Here is a 5,821-nt window from a genome sequence, read left to right on the forward strand (position 1 = left end):
AAATGGCTTTCATACGTTAATGAAGAACTTCATCAATCAACGAAAACTGTAGTATTTTAATGAAATTTTTCATAAAAATTTTTGATCGAGAGTTAATGAATTTTTACATCACTTTACGAAATTTTTCATCGATTAACGTAAAATTTAATTAACCACGGTGATATTTTTCGTTAGTCAATGTATTTTTTGATTAATTTATGAAAGAACTTTCGTTAGCTAACGAATTTTTTCGTAAATTTAATGAAAATTTTTATTAAATTACGAAAAAATATTTGTTAGCTAGCGAAACTTTTCGTTGTATTAATTGTATTTTTTTATTGGACTTGTTAAATTATTAATTTAATATTTATATTCAGCTCAGCTTACATAGATTTTTAAACGAAAACCTAATGTGAACTATATAAAGCAAGATTCAATTTTTAATCATTAAAACAGAAATGCACCCAAGTCTACGTTTTTTTCTTGTAAGGCAACGATTTTTTTCGTTAACTGATGTATTTTTTCATAAGCCAATGTAATATTTCATAAGTATATGAAGAATTTTCATAAGCTTATGAAGATTTTCGTTAGTTAATGTTGAATTTCATAAGTTAATGAATTTTTTCGTTACTTAATTAAAACTTTAATAAAGTAAGGAAAAAATTCTTATTTTTATTCTTTAAAATGAGTATGACATTTTTCGTTAATTGATGAATCTTTTCATTGAATTGGATTTTTTGGCACTAAAAAGGGAGAAAAAGTGTATGAAACGTTTTCATTAATTGATGAAGGTTTTCATATTACGAAAAATTACATATTTTCGTTGAGCCAACGAAAGTTTCGTTGGGCCAACAAAAATGTAGTGTATGAAACGATTTTCGTAATTTTACGAAATTTATTATTTTCAGTGTCAAAAATAAGAAATCAGAAAATTATTTTTTGTTATATCGTAACCATTTTTTTGTTTTTCAAAGTCCCGAATATTAATTAATATATATTCTCAGTTTTGGTCAAAAGGGGGTCCTGGAAGCGCGTTTTCCATAAAAGAACATAGGTACCCCAACGAACAATATCCCTTCTATAAAGCTTTACAGGAGCTACATTACCACCTGTAAAGCTTTATAGAAGCAAATTTGTTAGTCGGAACCTTTAGTATTTTTTGTAATTTTTGGGGCAACAATTTCGAAAAAAGGGGCTAACTTTACACACTCATATCTGTACCCAAATTTCATCAGGCTCTTCAGAGAACTGACTATGTTGGAAATGAACCGGTATCGAGAATGTTGAGAAGGGCGAATTATAATGCAAGTACATATTTTGGATTATAATCATAACAAAAATCGAACTCGAAATAACAACCAAACATGATATTACGATGATAGAGATGGCTGTCTATCTTTTCGAAGATCCTACATGTGAAATACAAAAATAAAATGTTTGCCTTGTTGTAGACTAAATGTGAAAATTAAGACAAAATAAAACAAAAGTATTAATGTTTTTGGAGTCGAAAACGGACCAATTAGTTTGAAAGTTTGTTTCATTGTGTCGATTAATATTTTACTTTTAAAGCCAATTTTTCAATAGTCAGATAAACCTCAGTTAGAGCTTATTCCCAGGAATAAAAATTTTTATATTAACAGGCGATTGAAAAATCAGGGCTTAATGGCATACCAAATTTTTTTGAATATTTTTAAATACAAATTTTTTAGATTTGCTTAAATTGGTTCTCAAAGGTTGTTAAGTTAAGTTTGCTTAAATATTTAATTCGCCTTTAAGCAACGTTGCTTAAATTTGTATTTATAATCAAATTTCCACAGATGATTAACTAAACGATAGCTGTGTCAAAAAATGAAGGGGAATTAACTAATCTAGTACCAAATAATATTACATTTTAGAAACATCACGTGGTTTTTGACAACTTGAGGGTATTTATTTTTGTAAACAAAAATTCTTAACCTTGACTTCAAAAAAACAACACATTAGGTCGTTGACGATGATTCTGCTATCGTTAGGTTCATTACTAAAATGCACAGAGCAAAGCCAGAAAACATTAATTTTTTGTATTTGTAACCATTTTAATTTTTTTTTTAACATTCTTTAATCCTTTAGTTTAAATTTAAAATTCATGCTCCTTTCACGGATTAATTTAATTTTAAACCCAAATGACGTCTTCACCCCACACCCTAGTTAAATTAATACCATGATACTGTGCTCACGATCTTAGTAAAAATTCAATCAATCTTAAAATGGCAAGCTCTAAATGCGGTGAATGGCGGTTAAGTTAAGCTATTGTTAAGCAACGTTGCTTAAAAGTGTAAATTCTTTATAAATACACATTAAAGCTATTTAGAGGTTGTTTAACGTTAAACAACCTTTAAGATTCCTTTATAAATATGGCTGTCATTTTTTTTTTTCTTGGGGTTCAAAACATTTGAAAAGGTGTTTTTGTAATTTTAAAAACAAATTTTAAATTGTTTTATGAGTTTTGCATTTTATGCATTTAGTTGTAAATAATTTTAATGGATAATAAACATTTAAATTACTTTAAACCTGCTCTGTTATAGTCTCATTCTCTCTTTTCTTGTTAGTAATTTAATTGTGAGGTCAATTTTAAAAGAATTCTTATTTTTTATATTTTACTCATATAACGCACATGCAGTGCACGACAAAATTCTTCGTGCGATGCACAAATTTCAATTTTAAACATTCTTAGGTAGGTACATTATGGTTTCTTTTATATTTTTATAAAGCATTAGAGAATCGCTAACTATAATGAAATCTTTTATTGTGTCCCTTAACTTGTGTGTCTTCACTAAGTGCTCTTTTAAGTAATTGGAAAACAGCTTTTTGACTTTTGTACGAAGAATTATATCTGCCAGTGTATGTATGTAGGGGAAAAGGGGGTACATTTGACACTTAGTTTTTAAAGGTCTGTATTTTCTAAAACTGTTAATTTTTTCCAATATTTTGTTTTGTATTTGATTTATTGACTATTAAAGATAAGGTATACTAACAGTAAATTTTTTTGTTTTACCATATAACAACATTTAAAAAAATAATGTTTTCTAAAAAAAGTCATTTTGTCAAAAGTGCCCCGGGACCGGGGCACATTTGACTTTAAAAGGGGTACATATGACAATGGTGGATTAAACCCCACATCGTGTGCATTATATTTTTAAAACTATCAGCGAATCTTGCTTGTCTATTGTTTAATTAGAAAAAAAAATAAATTTTTGGTTTTAAACAATCTACTAAACAATATAACGAAAAAAGAATTAAAAAATTTATTTTCTAAAAAGAAGAAGAAAAAACAAAAAACCATAAAATATTTCAAAAAATCTCTGCATTTAAATCTAAATCAAAATTAATCGATGTCGATTTATTTTTAAATAATTTATTTAATATAAAATTCCCCAAAATCAACGTAAAACTGTGCTTACATTGCAAAAGTCAAAGGTGCCCCGAAGGAGCCACAGAACTGTTTTTCTTTTTTTTCAATAACTAATACTATTTTTTTACAAAGCTGGTTTTAATTTACTTAATTTTAAGCTTAGTGCTATCAAAATATTGATTCACCATTAAAAAAACTGTTTTATTAGGTTCAGAAATCGCTTGCATACCGGTGGTCAAAAATTAGATCAGAAATACAGAAAACACGAAAACACGTGGTACTCCGCGAAAAGTTAATGAAAGACTGCGAAATTTCGCAAAATTTCATTAAATCAAACTAAGCTTCTTTCTTCATCCAAACTATTGTTAATTAAGGGCACGATCATACCGAAAAACGCAAAGTCAAATGTGCCCCGGTGTCAAATGTACCCTACATTAGAGTGGTCCTTATATAGTTATTTTTTGTTTTTTTTTTTTTTTTTTCCGAAGTTCCACGGTGGATGGACTGGACATAAATTAGTTGAAAATAGGGGAAAAAAATTCTCTATGCGGATTTTTATTTCAACTGCTTAATCTGTTTTACAACATTTCTAGCGGGATGGCAGCAATCCAACTGCATGTAACCCTAATGTACCTTCAATGTATAGGAAAAAGAAAATTTTTTAAGTCTATAAAATATAAAAATTAGATTGATGTGATTTATACAATTTATCTAGATTTATTTTGCTAACTACGATAATAGTATTCAGATTTATATACATCAGTATGGTTAGCATAAATATCTACTCAACAATAAAACATGCCAAGAAATAACGCAGAACTAACTAGTGTTTAAACATAGATATTTTCTATCATTGATTTATTATTTAATCTCAAAGTGTACGTACATATGCAAACAATAAAACTAATTTTATGTTTATTTTTAATTGTAAACCAAAAGGTAAGTTTAATTTTATTAAAACCTCAACCTATACCAGATCATCTTGGTTTAAATTTATTACCTACCCCATAAAAAAGAACTACAATACCTGCACTGAATAAAAAAACAAAAACAATAATTTTCCAAAGGATCACGTCGAAGAAAACAAAAATTGTTTGTTGTTTTTTTTTTTTAAGATCTTCAGATATCCGAACATTGTATATTTTATAGACTGCTCTGCGGTTCAGATGAAGTGGGCGGTAAAACCACATACAATTCGTTATTTAATTTTTACCAATATTTACACTTTGACGCTTCAATAAAGCACCCGCAATGAAGAACCAGAGCCAAGGTACTTCGTTTCTACATATATATCTTGTGATTTATCACCGTGAATTGTTGAATTCTACACATAATATAAACTAACCATAGAATACACCTGCCAAGAATTGATGTTTCGAGAATAACCAGAAGCACAAAATTTTACCTATACCTACTCCTCTAGCAAAATTGTATAAAGGTGCTCCCTTAGATTAAGTATATTCGAAACAATCTTCAGAACTATATTGTTTACAGTATTTTAAATGTTTCTCTGCATCAGCCATTTCAATATTCAATGATACTCCGACACCAATTTAAACAATTTTCGAACTTCGGATTTGTTTATGACTGCGTGGCTATCCCCCCACTAATCGAATCGAAGGCGGATCCAAAAAGGACCCAACCCCGTTTGGCAATTAAACTATCTCTGAACTTTCCTCAATGTGCCTCAGCCAAACTGAAAATTCCTTTCATTCTGTGTACAGCGCAATCAGCATGATCTTTCGATCTGCGAGAGTCAAAAACTGTTCCAAAAATAGATCACTTGTCATTCTCTTTTTCGAAAATGGGACGTTCCTATTGGCTCACTGCGAGACAAAGTATCCCACGGATACAATTCCTGCGCGCTTTCGAAATTATATACTATCGGTTCGGTCCGGTAGATGTGATCTTCACACTTTTTCATTTATTTATAAACAAAGATCACTTCGACGTGATTGCTCATTAGTCCGATCGATAGTTGGATTTTTTTTTTTGAATTTGATCTTTGAAGTTTTTACGGGAGGGCCTGGCTATCTTGTCTATAACCTAACTGAATTTCTAAGGCTACGCGTGAACAGACATTGTCGACGACGACACTGTCGACGTTGATTTGTTGAGTCGCTTGTTGATTTTTGAGAAGTGAGCATATAGAACGTGTCAGCTGAGGAATATTTGTGCGGACGGTTGAAAGTTTAATTGACGCTAAAAAGGTTATTGCGCTGATATAAAAGTGTCGAAAAATTGCAAATCGAAAGTGCTAGACAATAAGGTGATGATCCGATGTTTGTTATAATTCGGCTGATTATTTCGGCGTTGAAGTTTTTCACTCAAGAGTGTTAATAGTATTTTAGTATTTTTTTCAAAATATTTTGGTTGTTTTTTTTTTGGTGCAAAAAATGCTGATGATTGTAATTTTATTGAAAATTCGTTTAAGTCCTTTCAACAGTTTGT

Source organism: Episyrphus balteatus, chromosome 2 (genome assembly GCF_945859705.1).
Source record: "Episyrphus balteatus chromosome 2, idEpiBalt1.1, whole genome shotgun sequence".
Classification (NCBI taxonomy): domain Eukaryota; kingdom Metazoa; phylum Arthropoda; class Insecta; order Diptera; family Syrphidae; genus Episyrphus; species Episyrphus balteatus.